This window comes from Mobula hypostoma, chromosome 1 (assembly GCF_963921235.1).
Source record: "Mobula hypostoma chromosome 1, sMobHyp1.1, whole genome shotgun sequence".
Taxonomy (NCBI): domain Eukaryota; kingdom Metazoa; phylum Chordata; class Chondrichthyes; order Myliobatiformes; family Myliobatidae; genus Mobula; species Mobula hypostoma.
This window is the reverse complement of record NC_086097.1, coordinates 126119942-126139562: the sequence shown is the minus strand read 5'-3', so window position 1 is coordinate 126139562 and position 19621 is coordinate 126119942. Positions and strand designations below refer to the sequence as shown.

General features: G+C 44.2%; 1 protein-coding gene and 1 long non-coding RNA gene across 4 annotated transcripts in view; both read left to right on the top strand.

Moving 5' to 3' along the window:
- LOC134350392 (uncharacterized) overlaps positions 1-11158 on the top strand; it is a 41555-nt gene extending 30397 nt beyond the window's left edge. Inside the window, exon 3 of the long non-coding RNA XR_010018882.1 lies at positions 10724-11158. This is a non-coding gene — a long non-coding RNA (uncharacterized LOC134350392). The remainder of the gene's footprint in view (positions 1-10723) is intronic.
- A 798-nt stretch (positions 11159-11956) lies between these two features.
- Positions 11957-19621, top strand: part of LOC134350380 (antizyme inhibitor 1-like) — a 57548-nt gene continuing 49883 nt past the window's right edge. For 2 of the 3 annotated variants that reach the window (XM_063055519.1, XM_063055499.1), the window contains exon 1: positions 11957-12146. The gene's annotated coding sequence lies outside the window, so the exon portion shown is untranslated. The remainder of the gene's footprint in view (positions 12147-19621) is intronic. The other variant, XM_063055509.1, reaches the window with a different exon arrangement.

The window sequence follows — 19621 nt, the reverse complement described above, 5'->3', positions numbered from 1 at the left end:
AGATGACTCAAGTTATCCACGCTGCTTTAGGAAGCTGCCTGACGGATGACGGTAATAGCTGTTCCTGAACATGGTGGTGTGGGACCTAAGGTTTCTGTAGCTTGTGCCCAGTGGCAGCAGCGAGAAGAGACCATGCATGGATGGTAGGGGGCCTTGTTGACAGATGTGTCACAATCACGAACTCTGTCGCAGAGTCTGGGCGCCCTCACTGGTGGGCAGCTAAATGGGATCGGCAGTCATGTTCGTGAGTATGCATGTTCCAGCCAATTAGTGTTTCATTGTGGTTGTATTTACCTCCCTTCCTTTTGTTTCAATCTTATGGAGTCTTGACCAAGGCACAGCGACAGCTACGTACCCTGCTTACCTTAGTCATTGTTCCAAAAAGAAGACTACAGCTTAGATTGACACTGTAAAAGGAGCTGAATTAATTTACTAATAAGAAACAGCTTCTGAACTGCAATGTTGGTGTTAGCTTTAGTTTGAGAGTTTTAGTTAATAGCCCTGGTGGCCTAGTGTTTATTATTTTTCCTTTTGTTGTGCACAGATCTTGCTAAAATTCAGTGAACTGTTCAATCTGCTTCTCTGTTTCTCGCTCTCTCTCCCTCTCCTTCTACCCCTCTCTCTCCCTCCCTTCCTCCCTCCACTTGGGCCATCACTGCAAGCTCCAAAATGGACCCAGCAGCTGACCATGGCCCTGACATTCATTGGACAGGTCAGAGAGAATTTAGTGAGTGGAGTCTGCATTGGCAGATGAGGCCCACATAGTGTGACAGGTACTCACAAAATGACATGCCCAGCCCAAATCGAAGTTTGTGGAGAATTTAAAGTAAGTAGAGTCTGATTTGGCAGAACTGACTTACAGTGCAACAACTACATTCACAGTGGCAAACCCAGTCCAAGCTGGAAGAACAGGTGTCAACACTCGCAGCAACAGTTCAGCAACTGACCACAGACAGCCAAAGTCAGGAGGCAGCCATTACCGTTCTCACTGCCACTGTTCAGCAGCTCATTATTGACAATTAGAATCAGGAGGCAGCTATTACTGCTCTCGTTGCCACATATCAGCAGCCTTCAGCCATGACAGTCCCACTTTCAGCACTGGCACCTCACACATCCTTCTCTATAAAAATCTCATCTGCCTCAGCTACTGATGACCCCACTCCTGCAACAGTGTTCAGACCAGAGCTAAATATTCCTCCACCAGGCAGATACTCCAGTGACCCTGATGGCTGCAAGAATGAAATGACTTTCCAAGCCTAGCCAGGTCAGTTCAGTGAAGATGCGCATAAACTGGCTTACATGGTGAATCTCTTGGGCGGATCCCCACTCATCCAGTTCAATGCCCTACAAGAACAAGGTTCCCCTGCAGACCAGTCTTTCCAGCAATTAGTAGTCGACTTCAATAGAGTGTTTGATCTTCCAGTATGGGGTCAGGCGGCTGCCCACTGACACCTGAATCTGCGCCAAGGGTAAGAGGCAGTGAGAAACTATTCAGTAAAGTTCTGAATGCTTGCAGTTGAGACAGGGTGGAAGGAGAGATCCTCATCACTGCTTTCCAGTGTGGGCTGAGCACAGGGATTTGGCATGAGATTGCAGTACGTGATGAGCAGGACAGCCTGGATGACCAGATAAATCTGCCCATTCGAATTGAGAACCGGTCAACTGAGTAGTGCAGAGAAAGAAAAGCTTCCTACTCTTTACATCACCATCTGTCTTCACGCTTGCTCTCATCACCTGGTACACAGCCTATGTAAGTGGGATGCATGCACCTATCCCAGAAGGAACAAGATTGGCGCAGAACAGGTTCTCATCTCGAATGTGGCACTCCAGAACACTTCTGGGCATCATGTCCCAACTGCCCAGTAAAACAGGATACTATCAGGAGGAAGGGGAATTCTGATGGGTAGATTCTCACTGCAAGCATCATCCCCTAATCACATAATTCTCCCAGCTTCCTTGTCATGGAGGCCCCAGACCCATGAGCTTCAAGTATTTATTGACTCTGGGGCAACCAGTAATCTCATAGATAACTCTTTGGCTCAAAGATGGAAAGTTCCAACTCAACAATAGAGAGAAAATATCGATGTCAAGGCTTTGGCTGGTCAGCCTCTGGGCACTGGCAGGATCCATCTTTCCACAGAACCCCCCCCCCCCCAACGTGCTAGAAGGCAACCACAGGGAATAGCACTCCTTCTATTATGTTGATTCGCCTGAACTGCCGCTAGTGCATGACCTTCCCTGGATATCTCAACACAACCCATGGATCGATTGGTCCATACAGGTGGTCCAAAAGTGGGGACTGGCATGCCTGTCTACCTGTTTGGGTCCAGCTCGAGCTCCTTTCAGATGTATCTCCTCTTGTGCCAACTGCTAGTGTGGACATGTGTGGTGTTCCAGCTGAATATGCTGATCATCCTGAAGTCTTCAGTGAGAAGCTCCCATCCCTGTCTCCACACTGGCTATACAACTATGTACCTGACTTCTTACTTGGTACTAGTTTTCCAGGGGACTAGCTCTTTTCCATCTCTCATCCTGAAATGGTGGCCATGGAAGAATACATCAAAAGAGCATTGGCCTTAGGATTTGTTGTTGTGTTATTTGTATGACATTCTTATCTTCGCTAGTTCTCACCAGGAACATGTTCAGCATGCCTGGAGGGTTCTCAGGTGGATCCTCAAGAACAACCTTTATGCCAAGCCAGAGAAGTGTGAGTTCAGCAAAGAACAGGTGTCATTCTTGGGCTAAATCCTCACCCCTTCCACTATTCAAATAGACCCATGTAAAGTTCAGGCAGGCCCAAACCACTTACAGTCAAACAGGTGAGGCACTTTATGGGGTTTGCAAAATTTTATTGCCGCTTCATCGGAAACTTCAGTTCCATTGCAGCCCCCATAAATGCATTCAGCAAGAAGATCCCTGCAGGATTCCTATCAACAGGTGAAGCAGACCAAGCATTTTCCCAACTAAAGTGATGCTTCACCACTGACCCAGTGCTGCAATATCCTGACCCATCCCATCCATTCATCATCAAGGTTAATAATGTCAGCATTGGAGCTGTACTCTCCTAGCACTCTTCTGTAGGTAATCAGCTGTAGATAATCCTGGTTCCAAAGGAGGTACAGTAGTGCCTCTACTTTCTTAGAAGCTTGCAAAGATTTGGTATGTCATCCAAAACTTTGACAATCCTTTATAGATGTACGGTGGAGAGTATGCTGACTGGCTGCATCACAGCTTTGTAAGAAACCACCAGTGCTCTTGAAAAAGCCTACAAATCGTGGTAGGACACAGCTCAGTCCATCACAGGTGAAACCCTCCTTTGTAGGCTGGTACCCACGATGGAGCCGACTAAATTTACAACCCTCTGCAGCTTCTTTCAATCCTGTGCGGTAGCCCCCCCATATCCGACAGTGATGCAGCCTGTCAGAATGCTCTCCACGGTACAGCTATAGAAGTTTTTGAGTGTATTTGTTGACATACTAAATCTCTTCAAACTCCTAATGATGTTTAGCCACTGTTTTGCCTTCTTTATAACTGCAACTGATATGTTGGGCCCAGGTTAGATCCTCAGAGATCTTGATATCCAGGAATTTCAAACTGCGCACTCTCTCCACTTCTGATCCCTCTATGAGGATTGGTGTGTGTTCCTTCATCTTACCCTTCTGGAAGTCCACAATCAGCTCCTTTGTCTTATTCATGTTGAGTGCCAGGTTGTTACTGCGACACCACTCCACTAGTTGGCATATCTCGCTCCTGTACACCCTCTCATCACCACCTGAGGTTCCACCACCAAAGGCTGTATCATCAGCAAATTTATAGATGGTATTTGAATTATGCCTAGCCACACAGGCAAGGGTATATAGAGAGTAGAGCAGTGGGCTAAGCACACATCCCTGAGGTGCACCAGTGTTGACAGTCAGCGAGGAGGAGATGTTACCACCAATCGGCACACCACTTGACTCCCATTTTAAAATATAATGGCGCATAATAGGACTGGAATGAGATACAAACAATAAACTAAAATGGAGGCCAAATGGAAGAGCTTATTAATTTGTATATTTGTTATCTGGACCTGCAAACCTAACATTACATAGATCTGGGAGAAAACATTCAGATAGGGTACTGTATTTGGATGGGAGAAGAAGATGGTGGTGCGATGAAGCGCGCGCGGCCTCTAAGGTGATGAATATCTGTAATCTGTCAAGTAGGATGCTGTGCACAATTCTGATTTGATGGAGGCGGACGTGAGAAACTTCTGAAATGCCTTTTTTGCTGCCACTGCTACTGTGCGATCCGATACCTCCAGAGGGGAAGGCCCCGAATCCTTGGTTTTACCTGTTGCTTGGCGGCCGGGGCTGGGGTCGAAGCGCTCGGCAGAGATGGTGCTCGGTGTCGGAGGCACGAAGCTTTCGGACGGACTCAGAGTCAGACTGTAGTCGGGTGCTTCCAGGATGCTGCATCAGCAAGTTTGCGGCACTGGAAGCTCATGACAGGGAGAGTTTCTCCCTTCTACCGTCTGCGTGAGATGTTGGCTATCGGGACTTTTTTTTACTGTGTCCATGGTCTGCTCTTATCAAATTACGGTATTGCTTTGCACTGTTGTAATTGTATGTTATAATTATGTGGTTTTTGTCAGTTTTAGTCTTGGACTGTCTTGTGTTTCTGTGATATCATACCAGAGGAACATCGTATCATTTTTTAATGCATGCATTTCTAAATGACAAGAAACGAGGACTGAGTGTCTTCATAATCTAATCTAATCTAAAAATACTTTGCAAATCAAAATATTAACCAAGAACACTGAAACTACACCCAGTAGCCACTTTATTAGGTACACTTGCTCGTTAATGCAAATATCTAATTTGCCAATCATGTGGCAGCAACTCAATGCATAAAAACATGCAGACATGCTCAAGAGATTCAGTTGTTGTTCAGACCAAACATCCGAATGAAGAGCAAATATGATCTATTATACTGATACATATTATTTGCCTTTTTGATCTGGTTTTATTAATTGCAACAAAATAATATAAAAAGGAGTTGCTTTTGTTTAGATGCACTGAACAACCAATGACTCCTTTTGGGTTCAGAGAAAAGGCAGAGTGTTCCAAATTATCAGTACAACCTGATCTCAGTGTACTGGTTCATAAGTGCTGTTAATGAGCAACATTGTTAAAAAAAAAAGTCATTTATATAATCCACTTTGACAAAATTGTTAGAGGACCCAGCCAATTCAGATGTACCAAATGCAGATTAAGGCAATTAGTAACAACCTTCTATGAAAATATAAACACACACACACACACACCTTAAGCAGTTCCTTGGGATCAAGACAACTTGCTTCCAATCCTGTTTGGTCGGCTCAAAGATGGCTAATATGGAATCAGTCTGTGCCTCAGGTAGGACAGCAAGTATTTGATGGGGAGGAAAGATAGATATTTTGGAAGCTGTTGCACTTCTGACAAATGGATTCAAAGTTCCCAATGTGATCATTAGTCCTCCTCCACTTTGATTTTGAATGTACATGGGCTTTAGGGAATCTTATTTTTCAAGCAGGCTTTGATAATATCCTTGCATCTATTTGTTTGATGAAGGGTCACAGATTGAAACATCAAATATTTATTTCTCTCCATAGATGTGCCTGACCTGCTGAGTTCCTCCAGCATTTAGTATGTGATACTACCTATTTATCTGCAGTAATATCTTGCTGGGACCAAGTTTAGAGTATGGATCCTGTTTTTGGTAACCTGCTATTGGAGAGGATTTAAGCCTGATTTATACTTCTGTGTCAACGCGACGCCATAAGTACTGCGTCGCCACAAACCCTACGCAGAGCCGACGCGGATCCCTATGCCAGAGCCTGACGCGCACCTCTCCCAAAATGTAACTACGCATCGCAGCAATGCAGAATGCAACAGCTGTGATTGGTCCGCTTGGTATGCCGCAATAGCTTCCTATTGGGCGACTGAAGGGCAGGGAAGGAACTCTGGCTGCAATACTGTCCATAAAGCTTTACAGACCTCTGAAATTACGGAGGACACATTTTGCTGTTATGAAAAAAGACGTTCGCTTCTTGTTTTTCCCGAGAAAGACTACCATGACCATGAAGCCTTGCACGGGCAGGGGTGTGGGCATGTGTGACGTGCGCGAATTGCAGAGCCACGCAGTCACACCAACGCACAAGTATAAATACTCACAATGCGCATAAGTCACTTGCATAGGTTACCGCGCCGAGTTAACGCAGAAGTATAAATCAGGCTTTAGGGGCTCAATGCTGGGTATGTTAGCCTGAGAGAGGACACTGATATCAGTTTACTTAGCCTGCCAGTGAATTTGGATAAATTTGTGGAGACTGTATAAGACAAATAATAATAGACATGAAAGAAAAGGAGGTGGGGTAGCCTTGCTGGTTAGAGAGGAGATTAACACAATAGAAAGGAAGGACACTAGCCAGGAGGATGTGGAATCGATATGGGTAGAGCTGCATAACACTAAGGAGCAGAAAACGCTGGTGGGAGTTATGTACAGGCCACCTAACAGTAGTAGTGAGGTTGGGGATGGTATTAAACAGGAAATTAGAAATGCGTGTAATAAAGGAACAGCAGTTATAATGGGTGACTTCAATCTACATATAGATTGGGTGAACCAAATTGGTAAGGGTGCTGAGGAAGAGGATTTCTTGGAATGTATGCGGGATGGTTTTTTGAACCAACATGTCGAGGAACCAACTGGAGAGCAGGCTATTCTAGACTGGGTATTGAGCAATGAGGAAGGGTTAATTAGCAATCTTGTCGTGAGAGGCCCCTTGGGTAAGAATAATATGGTGGAATTCTTCATTAAGATGGAGAGTGACATAGTTAATTCAGAAACAAAGGTTCTGAACTTAAAGAAGGGTAACTTTGAAGGTATGAGACGTGAATTAGCTAAGATAGACTGGCAAATGATCTTAAAGGGTTGACGGTGGATATGCAATGGCAAGCATTTAAAGATCGCATGGATGAACTACAACAATTGTTCATCCCAGTTAGGCAAAAGAATAAATCAGGGAAGGTAGTGCACCCGTGGCTGACAAGGGAAATTAGGGATAGTATCAATTCCAAAGAAGAAGCATACAAATTAGCCAGAAAAAGTGGCTCACCTGAGGACTGGGAGAAATTCAGAGTCCAGCAGAGGAGGACAAAGGGCTTAATTAGGAAAGGGAAAAAAGATTATGAGAGAAAACTGGCAGGGAACATAAAAACTGACTGTAAAAGCTTTTATAGATATGTGAAAAGAAAAAGATTGGTTAAGACAAATGTAGGTCCCCTACAGAAAGAAACAGGTGAATTGATTATGGGGAGCAAGGACATGGCAGACCAGTTGAATAACTACTTTGGTCCTGTCTTCACTAAGGAAGACATAAATAATCTTCCGGAAATAGTAGGGGACAGAGGGTCCAGTGAGATGGAGGAACTGAGGGAAATACATGTTAGTAGGGAAGTGGTGTTACGTAAATTGAAGGGATTAGAGGCAGGTAAATCCCCGGGGCCAGATGGTCTGCATCACAGAGTGCTTAAGGAAGTAGCCCAAGAAATAGTGGATGCATTAGTGATAATTTTTCAAAACTCTTTAGATTCTGAACTAGTTCCTGAGGATTGGAGGGTGGCTAATGTAACCCCACTTTTTAAAAAAGGGGGGAGAGAGAAACCAGGGAATTATAGACCGGTTAGCGTAACATCGGTGGTGGGGAAAATGCTAGAGTCAGTTATCAAAGATGTGATAACAGCACATTTGGAAAGCGGTGAAATCATCGGACAAAGTCAGCATGGATTTGTGAAAGGAAAATCATGTCTGATGAATCTCATAGAATTTTTTGAGGATGTAACTAGTAGAGTGGATTGGGGAGAACCAGTGGATGTGGTATATTTGGATTTTCAAAAGGCTTTTGACAAGATCCCACACAGGAGATTAGTGTGCAAACTTAAAGCACACGGTATTGGGAGTAAGGTATTGATGTGGATAGAGAATTCGTTGGCAGACAGGAAGCAAAGAGTGGGAATAAACGGGACCTTTTCAGAATGGCAGGCAGTGACTAGTGGGGTACCGCAAGGCTCAGTGCTGGGACCCCAGTTGTTTACAATATATATTAATGACTTAGATGAGGGAATTAAATGCAGCATCTCCAAATTTGCAGATGACACGAAGCTGGGCGGCAGTGTTAGCTGTGAGGAGGATGCTAAGAGGATGCAGGGTGACTTGGATAAGTTAGTTGAGTGGGCAAATTCATGGCTGATGCAATTTAATGTGGATAAATGTGAGGTTATCCACTTTGGTGGCAAAAACAGGAAAACAGATTATTATCTGAATAGTGGCCAATTAGGAAAAGGGGAGGTGCAACGAGACCTGGGTGTCATTATACACCAGTCATTGAAAGTGGGCATGCAGGTACAGCAGGCGGTGAAAAAGGCGAATGGTATGCTGGCATTCATAGCAAGAGGATTCGAGTACAGGAGCGGGGAGGTACTACTGCAGTTGTACAAGGCCTTGGTGAGACCACACCTGGAGTATTGTGTGCAGTTTTGGTCCCCTAATCTGAGGAAAGACACCCTTGCCATAGAGGGAGTACAAAGAAGGTTCACTAGATTGATTCCTGGGATGGCAGGACTTTCATATGATGAAAGACTGGATCGACTAGGCTTATATTCGTTGGAATTTAGAAGATTGGGGGAGATCTTATTGAAACGTATAAAATCCTAAAGGGATTGGACAGGCTAGATGCAGGAGGATTGTTCCCGATGTTGGGGAAGTCCAGAACGAGGGGTCACAGTTTGAGGATAAAGGGGAAGCCTTTTAGGACCGAGATTAAGAAAAACTTCTTCACACAGAGAGTGGTAAATCTGTGGAATTCTCTACCACAGGAAACAGTTGAGGCCAGTTCATTGGCTATATTTAAGAGGGAGTTAGATATGGCCCTAGTGGCTAAAGGGATCAGGGGGTATGGAGGGAAGGCAGGTACAGAGTTCTGAGTTGGATGATCAGCCATGATCGTACTGAATGGCAGTGCAGGCTCGAAGGGCCAAATGGCCTACTCCTGCACCTATTTTCTATGTTTCTATATTTGAAGTTTCTGCTGCACGTATTCATGTATCAGAAGCCCCATGTTCCAAGGTTCTTCTTGATTAGCATAGTCAAATACTTTTAGCACCCTCCCCCCACCTTCTACTTGTTACTCCCAGTACTGCTCTGTGGACACTTTAAACTACTTTTATAATGCTGTTTATATGCAAATACATGCAGGTATTTATGCACATTTTATTTCATATCCGTCTTTTAACCTTCAGCTTTATTTTTTAAAGAATGAAGAGTTATATATAATTGTCTTCATTGAAGGTCGTCACCTGGAGAGGCTGATAAGTTCCTGTGATCTTGAGAGTGATGCCATCTGGAGTTTAGCAATCTGCTGTTTAGCTCCTGGTAGGGTCACCCATGGCAGTGAGATCAAAGGGTGATCCAACCAAGACCTCAACATCACAACGGCAGTGAAGCTGGAGGAAGGCTGCAGTAGTGAAATGTGCCCAGTTGTCTAGCATTCCATGCTACTGGATCCTGACCCCAATCTGTCAAGAATTGTGCGGTGGGTGCCTGTGCATCAGGCTCCCCACGTCAAACAAAGGCACGCAACAAGTGTTCTAAATCAAGGGAACCCACCATAACAACCGCGACTCCACTGATCACACTAATGTATAATTGTTCAATGTTTTTCCTTTGCTGCATGTCACAGCCTGACCAACACAGCGGCAGTAAATTCCTCATGTCAGTAAATGTATATGGCAAATAAAGTTGATCTTGATCCCTTTGTGAAGTCAGAAAGACCACATATTGTTGTTGACACTAGTCCCTGCATTTCACCCGGGTGGTGCAGGTACAGGTCCTCTCCAGGTCATAACACAACTCTGTTGCCATTCATAACTCAAGCAGTTCACAAGTTGGAACTGCACCGTGAACAGAGTTCATACATAGTAGATGTCTGTAACCCCACAACATCCAGCAGGTCCACCCCACCAGTCTCCGAATCACTCATCCCTGCATATAAACGCGTACATAAGTCTGATGTGTGTAATCTGGGGAGAACGTAGAAATCCCATTAACCCACCCCGTCGCCACTACTTTATCATTTCCTATCAGTCAACCTGTATACAGATATTCCTGTACCTAGCATCACTTTATGTACATGCAATCAGTCTATGTAAACAAATTACTCTCACATATTTATATTTGTTGCCCTTTTTTCATGCTGCACAAGATCCAGAGTAACAATCATTTTGTTCTCCGTTGCACTTGTATACTCATGAATGACAATAAACAATCTCGAATCTTGAAAACACACCAAGCTGATTAGTGCAACTCAAGTATGTACAACGGACAGATAAGGTACATAATAAACACAAGCGATTCTGCAGATGCTGGAAAACCAGAGCAACACACACAATGTGCTTGAGGAACTCAGCAGGTCAGGCAGCATCTACGGAGAGGAATAAAGAGGTGATGGTTTAGGCCGAGAGCCTTCATCAGGAATGGAAAGAAACGGGAAGAGGAAGGTTTTTGCCTGACCTGCCGAGTTCCTCTAGCACTTTGGATGCGTTACTCCAGATAAATCACATTCCAACACACGCTCAAAAGTAGTAAGTTTTATTCTTATTCCCCGAGGAAGCCGATTTCACACTTGAATGTCAACTTCTACCCATAGGCATGGATGCAGGAAATCCAAAGCACAAGAGATTCTGCAGATGCTAGAAACCCAGAACAACGCACACAGAATTCTGGAGAAGGTCAGCAGGTCAGGCAGCATCCATGGAGAGGAATAAACAGCTGAATAAGTGAATTGCAAGTGGCATAAATGTACTTCAATTTACTTTGAACTTTGAAATGCCGGAGGAACTCAGTTCAACCTGTATCCGCCAGTCTGTTTTATTTTAAATCAAAATAAATTTTATTCAAATGTTTTTTAAAAATTTACACGGATTAACTGGTCAATGCCTTTTCATTGGTTCTTGGTTCTTGATCCTCCAAAATATTCCACATGGAATTTAAACTGGAGGTGGCGGAGGGTGGGTTTAAGAAGGACATGTGTAATCTGGGGAGAACGTAGAAATCCCATTAACCCACCCCGTCACCACTACTTTATCATTTCCTATCAGTCTACCTGTATACAGATACTCCTGTACCTATCATCACTTTATGTACATACAATCAGTCTACGTATACGTTACTCTTACGTAATTACATTTGTTGCCCTTTTTTCATGCACAAGATCCAGAGTAACAATCATTTTGTTCCATACACTCACAGTCAGAACTATCAACACTGTTTTATTACATTACCACACAATAATAGCACTCTTGCCACTCATGTGGCCTTCTGCGATGGTACACTACCATAATTGCTGGAAATCCAGAGCAACAAACGCAGACTGCTGGAGGAATTCAGGCAGCACCTGTGAAAAGGAATAAACAGCTGGCGTTTCGGGCCAAAACCCTTCATCAGTCCGGATGAAAAATCTCGACCCGAAACGTCGCCTTTTAAAATTAGTTTTAGAAAACTTATTTATATAAAAAAAACTACAGAGTGGCACATAGAAATGAAAGAATCTCAGGGCGACATAACGTACTTGGGTAATAAATCTACTTTGAACTTTGAAATGCTGGAGGAACTGAGTAGGTCAATCCGCACCGTCGCGTCCTGTTGTGCAGGCTGCCGTGGACGTACCGTGGCACCGAAGCCCTATCTGACCCAGACCGATGTATTTATAGATGCTGCTGTCAGCGGCGGTCCTTCTCCGGGCCAGGTTGACCAGCCGCTGCCCAGCATGGACAGGCGGGCGGTTGTTGTGGTAACCGGGAGGGAGGGGGCGTGGGGGGGGGGGTAGCATCAACATCCGGGTCCCCGGACCGAGGCTTTAAAAGGCCGCGCTGGGCGGGAGGCTGTTCCTTTTACACGCTGTCCACCGCCGCTGCTGGGTTGTATGCGTCGCTCTTTCCTAATCGGCCGGGGCAAGGTTTTATGGCAAAGGGAGGTCGTCATCTTTCTCTTGTGCGTCCCCCAATTACTTTTTAAAAATTCCGCCTAAAAAGAGAAGACGCTTTACCAAATCTTTTGGGCCGTTATTTCGCGTAAGTAGTATCAGTGTGTTTGAAATACGTTTCATGAAGGAGAGGATGCCATGTTTCTGAAAATCTGAGTGTAAACCGACTGTGCTTGAATGGGGTTGGTGTGACAAACATTTTCGTGCCGATAAGAGGATGGACATTTGTGTATGATGTGAAGGGCTGATATTGTTAGGTTGGGTCGTCCGTGGGTTTCGGGGTTGGGCGTGGGTGGAGGGAGCCTACGAGTCTGCAGACAGCTGCTCGGCCTTGGGTTCCCCCTCATTGGAAGGCGAGACTGGAGATCCCAGAGTCCATTGCGGCATTCCCCGCCTTCCCCGCCTCTCGCTGTTGCTGACTCGCTGGCCGGGGCTGTCAATCGCCATTGCGTCAGTGTGGGCCGTGACGTGCGCGGCCGGCGTTCCCCGCTGGCGGCGTTTGGAAACGGAATTTATATTTTTGAAAATAAAGCGTTACGTTAAAATCGAAATATCCCGATGATGCCGCCAAATTTGTATACGTTGGGGCGACGAGTAGTACCTTCCTGAAATGTCTTGTGTCAGAGTGAATTAAATGAGGAATGATGCTGGCCTCCATTTCGTTGCTCGATTGTGCAAAAGGACTCGCCGCTGTCCCCGGTATTACATTAGATACAGGAGCAGAATTAGGCTATTCGCCCCATTGAGTCTGCTCTACCATTTAATCATGGCTCTCTCAACCCCATAACCCTCCGTGACAACTAATTCCACTATCTAGAGCGGCTAAAAACAAAATCATCCTCATCTCTGTTCTAAAGGGTCGTCCTTTATTCTGAGGCTGTGCCCTCTGTAGACTCCCCTACAATGGGTAACATCCTCTCCAAATTCACTCTCGGCCTTTCAATTTTCGATAGGATTCGATGAGACCTCTGCCCCCCCCCCCATTCTTCTTAACTCCAGGGAGTACAGACCCAAGCCATCAAATGCCCCTCACATGTTAACCCTTTCATTTCCGGGATTCTTGTAACCCTCTGGACCCTCTCCAATGCCAGCACGTCCTTTCAAATTTAAGGGGCCCACATTTCTTTAATAACCGGATCGAAGAGGGTCATCTGCGTTACAAAGACAGTAATGCAGTGATGGCTGCCCGCCTCCCCTTGTGAGGGGCGAGTCTGCCGCAGCACTTGCTCCTGTGAAGGAGACAGCTTTCCGAGCTCCTCGGTGCCTGGGAGCTGGACTGGCAACCTCTCCAGAGCCCTCCATCCATTCGTATAAAACTACCTCTTCTGAGAGGAAAAAACACAATACAACGACCTTTGCAACCACAGTTCCGACATAACGGGAACGATGGAAACTTTGAGGCGTGCTGTAATGTTTTTGAATGGTGGCGTTTCCCTCTTCGATTGTTTGTTTTGACGATAAGAAATTTTCCAACGATTGTAGCCAGATTTTTTTGTGGAAGGAAAAGCGAACGGATAATTTCCACAACCATCCATCAACTTTTTAAGTTTCCTATATCATCTATATTGAAATGCTACCACCATTTCATTAATAATTTAAAATCTTAATTGGAATCAAATATAAACAGGGATAGTTTATATAAAGAGTTTGTTTTGTGTTAGGACATTGGAACAAGATAATTGCATGTTTGAATTTCTCTCCGCCCATCCGTTTCTGGCTTTGAAAAGGCGCCGGTGCAATATGAGTGGAAAGTGTGCGCCTGTTATTCTTATTTTGAATTAACAGTGGTGAAAGTGTTCCGGTTGGGACCGGCACGAGCCAGATTGATACCATTGTTACGTGTGGACAATAATGCCGGCTGTGCGTGTGGTAATGAAAATTCAGGCCAGGCGGAACGGAGCAGGACATGCAGGGCTGTGCCATGTCTGGCTAGCAAAGCAATATTTCTAAGCATTGTCAACGAGTCAACTCCCGAGGAGCTTACCTTAATGTCTCGAGTTACCTTGCATATTCATTTTTCAGTTTTAAGATGCAGAAGTATAAAACTTTGCATTTTACCACATCGCTTCCCTGCGTAATTAAGACGTAGTACCCCTCCAGGAAAGTTGGCCTTTTCTATTTACTCATTAGCGGGATGTTAAATCAACGGGTGACAGTTGAGCCGAAAAGAAAATGATCTCGAAAGGAAAAGCGTCATTTCAGTTTTGTTACTGTGGCATTGATAAGTCAGAGCAGAATATATATGCCCCTCAATATGAAATTAGAGTGGGGATAATCGACAAAAACTCAAACTGGCAGGATATTGCCAATGCTGCCTGCAATTATTCGTCTTGTATTACCCAAATAATGGGATAGTTCGCCCCACCCGTGTAAGATTTCCCAGTGACAGCAAGACAAATGTAAGCAGTATATATGGAAACGTTAGGGGACTAAGGTATTAATAGATCAAGCAAATGAATTTTAATGGGCAAAATATGAGATAATCTATTTTGGACGGTTAAAAAAATCACCTATTTTCTAAATAGTGAAAATACATAGTATATAGTGATCTAAAAGACTGACGAGTACACAGCCTTAGCCCATAAGTTTTGCGGCAGAGATTTGTCAGGGAGTAAAATTGAAATCTGACCCAACCAGGAGGGGTTAGTTTTTTTAGATCATTGGGTCATGTTGGGATCAGGTTAGATAGCTGGAACTACAGTCACTATTGAGCAAACGACTGATGCTTCAGTTTGAGGCTCTATTTGCTTTATAGCTTTTTCTTGGCTTTACTGAAGGCATTTACATTGGCTCCTGATTTGCTGCCCATATCCAGGCTGCCTCCCAGCTCAAGTTCACAAAGCCCTTTATCTTGTTTACTGTATACACTGCTGCCACACAGTGATGTAATGAGTCAAAAGATAATATTTAAAATTTACTTAAAGAGCTACATTAAATTGACTTGAGCCCAAGGATTTAACATTCATATTTCAAGGCTAATCCAAACCAAGCACAAGGTCCGGTCATGACAGGCTTTGGTCAAGTAGCTAGGCATTTAAAGGTTTGTGTTTGTCAAAGTAGTCTAGTGCAGTGATGGCCCCCATTAAGAGGAATGAATTACAAGCTCTGTACGAAGTTCCAGTCCTAACCTTGAATATTTTGGGCACATCTAGACAGAAGACCTTAAAAGGAAAGTATTCTTCAAGTGAAATGTAAGATTTACAGTGGCATGCAAAAGTCTGGGCACCCCTGGTCAAAATTTCTGTTACTGTGAATAGCTAAGCGCGTAAAAGGTGACCTGATTTCCAAAAGGCATAAAGTTAGTGATGACACATTTCTTTAATATTTTAAGCAAGATTACATTTTTATTTCCATCCTTTACAGTTTCAAAATAACAAAAAAGAAAAGGGCCCAAAGCAAAAGTTCAACAGTGCGTGACAGGGTATGAGGAAAGGTGCAGCTGACTTATATCGTTTCATATCGCCAAATCATATTGTTTCCTCGCTGCCCAGTACCACATTCTTTGCAGCCCGGTGGTTGGGGACCACTGTGCTAAATCTTTCTGAAGGTCTTTTGCAGTCAAACGGGGGTTTTGATTTGCCTTTCTAGCAATCCTACCAGCAGCACTCTCGGAAAGTTTTCTAGTTAATTACATAATGAACTGAGGAAACGGCTATCTGAAAATGCTTTGCTATCTTCTTATAGCCCTCTCCTGCTTTGTGGGCATCATTTATTTTAATTTTCAGAGTGCTAGGCAGCTGCTTAGAGGAGCCCATGGCTGCTGATTGTTGGGACAAGGTTTGAGGAGTCAGGGTATTTATAAAGCTTTGGAATTTGCATCACCTGGCCTTTCCTAACGATGACTGTGAACTAGCCATAGCCCGAACAAGCTAATTAAGGTCTGAGACCTTGGTAAAAGTTATCTGAGAGCTCAAATCTCTTGGGGTGCCCAAACTTTTGCAGGTGCTCCTTTCCAATTTTTCACTCTAAAATTGTACAAAACAAAAATAATACACTAATCTTGCTTAAAATGTTGAAAAGAATGTTTCATCTTTAACTTTATGACTTTTGGAGATCAGTTCATCTTCTACTCACTTAACTATTCACAGTAACAGAAATTTTGACTGGGGTGCCCATACTTTTGCATGCCACTGTATCAGAATGAAGCCAAGACTCTAAAGGTTAAAATTGGAAAAGCTTCTATGTTACAGAATGCATTCATATTTTTTTAAATACTGAAGGGAACTGAGAAACGTAATGGTTAGCAAGATGCTATTACATCTTGGGGCTTCACTGTTCAATTCTGACGTCCTGTGTGTTTGTACGTTCCTTCCTCAGACTCGGGTTTAATATCACTGGCATAATCATGAAATTTGTTAACTTGGCGGCAGCAGTACAATGCCATGCATGATGATATAGAAAAAATAAAATGAGTAGATCATTTACCGTAAGTGTATATATATATATGTAGATTAGATAGTTGAATTAAAATTAGTGAGAAAACAGAAATAAAGTGAGGTGGTGTTCATGGGTTCAATGTCCATTTAGGAATCATATGGCATATGAGAAGAAGCTGTTCCTGAATCGTTAAGTGTGTGTCTTCAGGCTCTAGTACGTCCTTCCTGATGGTAATGATGAGAAGGGGGCATGTTTTGGGTGATGGGGGTCCTTCATAATGGATGCTGCCTTTCGGAGGCACTGCTCTTTGAAGATGTCTTGGATACTATGGATGCTAGTACCCAAGATGGAGCTGACTAATTTTACAACTTTTTGTAGTTTCTTTCTGTCCTGTGCAGTAGCCCCCCCCCCCATACTGGACAGTGATGCAGCCTGTCAGAATGCTTTCCATGGTACAGGTTTTTGAGTGTTTGAGGTGACAAACCAAATCTCCTCCAACTCCTAATGAAATATAGCCACTGTCTTGCCCTATTTATAGCTGCATCGATACGTAGGGACCAGATTAATCCTACCCTTTCTGAAGTTCACAATTAGGTCTTTGACATTGAGGAGTTGTTGCCGCAACACCATTCAACTAGCTTGTATATCTTGCTTCCGTAATCCTCTTGTCTCTGTCTAAGTTCTACCAACAATTGTATCATCAGCAAATTTATGTATGGCCTTTGAGCTGTGCCACACCCAGACATTGGTATAGAGAGAGAAGAGCAGTGTGCTAAGCGCACATCCCTGAGCTACGCTAATGTTGGTCATCGGCGAGGAAGAGATATTACCAATCTGCACAAATTGTGGACTTCCATTTAGGAAGTCAAGGATCCAGTTGCAGAGGGAAGTATAGAGGCCCAGATTCCATAGTTTATTGATCAGGACTATAGGAATGGTGGTGTTAAGTGCTGAGCTATAGTCAACAAACAGCATCCTGACATGGGTGCTTGTATTGTCCACGTGGTCTAAGGCCGTGTGAAGAGCCATTGAGCTTGCGTCTGCTGTTGACCTGTTGTAGCGATGGGCAAATTGCAGTGGGTCCAAGTGCTTGCTGAGGCAGGAGTTGATTCTGGCCATGATCAGCCTCTGGAAGCACTTCATCACTGTAGATGATGAATGCTACAGGATGATGGTCATTAAGGCAACTCAAACTACACTTCTTGGGGATTGGTATAATTATTGCCCTTTTGAAGCAGATAGAAACTACTAGAGCAATGAGACTTTGAGAGTGTCCTCGAGTACACCTGCCAGTTGGTTGGCATAACTTTTCAGAGCCTTACCAGGTACTCCATCAGGGCCTGCCACCTTGTGAGTGTTCGTCCTCCTGAAAGACAGCCTGACATTGGCCTCCAAGACGGATCACAGGGTCACCGGGTACAGTATGGATCTTCAAATCTATAGTTATAGCCTCCATTTCAAAGCAGGCATAAAAGGCGTTGCTCGTCTGGTGGTGAAGCATCACTGCCATTAATGCTGTTGGGTTTCACTTTGTAGGAAGTAATGTCCTGCAAACCCTAAGAGTTGACATGCATCTGATGTTGCCTCCAACCTCGCTAGGGATTCTCTCTTTGCTGTTGAAATAGCCCTCTGCAAGTCGTACCTGGTTTTCTTGTACAGGCGAGGTTGCCAGACAAATGCCACAGATCTAGACCTCAGCAGATAACAAACCTTCTGGTTCGTCCATGGCTATTGGTTTGGGAACGTACAGCAAGTTTTCGTAGGCACACACTTGTCCACACAGGTTTTAATAAAGTTGGTAACAACAGCGGTATGCTCATCCAGATTTGAAGATGAATCCCTGAATACAGTCCAGTCCACTGAATCAAAGCAGTCCTGTAAGTGCTCCTGTGCTCCCCTTGTCCATACCTTCTTGGTACTGACTGCTGCTGCTACTGTCTTCAGTCTCTGCCTGTACTCAGTGGAAGTACAACCAGATGATCAGGCTTTCTGAAGTGTGGGTGTGGAATAGCACAGTAAGCAGTCTTGATCTTAGTGTAACATTGGTCCAGTGTGTTTTCTCTGGTACTACAAGTGATTATTTAATGACTTTTGGGTTAAACTTTATACTTTATTGTCGCCAAACAATTGGTACTAGAACGTCCAATCATCACAGCGATATTTGATTCTGCGCTTCCCACTCCCTGGATTACAAATACTAAATATTAAAAATAGTAGCAGTTAGTAAATATTAAAATTTTAAATTATAAATCATAAATAGTAAAATGGAAAGTAAGGTAGTGCAAAAAAACTGAGAGACTGGTCCGGATATTTGGAGGGTACGGCCCAGATCCGGGTCAGGATCTGTTCAGCAGTCTTATCACAGTTGGAAAGAAGCTGTTCCCAAATCTGGCCATACAAGTCTTCAAGTTCCTGAACCTTCTCCCGGAGGGAAGAGGGACAAAAAGTGTGTTGGCTGGGTGAGTCGTGTCCTTGATTACCCTGGTAGCACTGCTCCGACAGCATGCAGTGTAAAGTGAGTCCACGGACAGAAGATTGGTTTGTGTGATGTGCTGTGCCGTGTTCATGATCTTCTGCAGCTTCTTTTGGTCTTGGACAGGACAACTTCCATACCAGGTTGTGGTGCACCCTGGAAGAATGCTTTCTACGGTGCATCTATAAAAATTAGTGAGGGTTTTAGGGGACAGGCCAAATTTCTTTAGTTTTCTCAGGAAGTAAAGGCGCTGGTGGGCCTTCTTGGCAGTGAACTCTGCTTGGTTGGACCAAGTCAGGTCATTTGTGATATTGACCCCGAGGAACTTAAAAGCTTTTGACCTGTTTCACTTGCGCACCACCAATGTAAATTGGGTCGTGCGGTCCGCTACTCCTTCTGAAGTCAACAACCAATTCCTTCGTCTTGCTGACGTTGAGGGATAGGTTATTGTCTTCGCACCATGCCACCAGGTTCTTAATTTCCTCTCTGTACTCAAACTCATCATTACCTGAGATACGGCCTACAATTGTTGTGTCATCAGCAAACTTATATATTGAGTTTGATGGAAACTTGGCTACACAATCATGGGTGTACAGTGAGTACAGCAGGGGGCTGAGTACACAGCCTTGTGGGGCACCGGTACTCAGAGTAATTGTAGAGGAGAGCTTGTCCCCTATTTTCACAGCCTGGGTCCTGTCTGTGAGGAAGTTGAA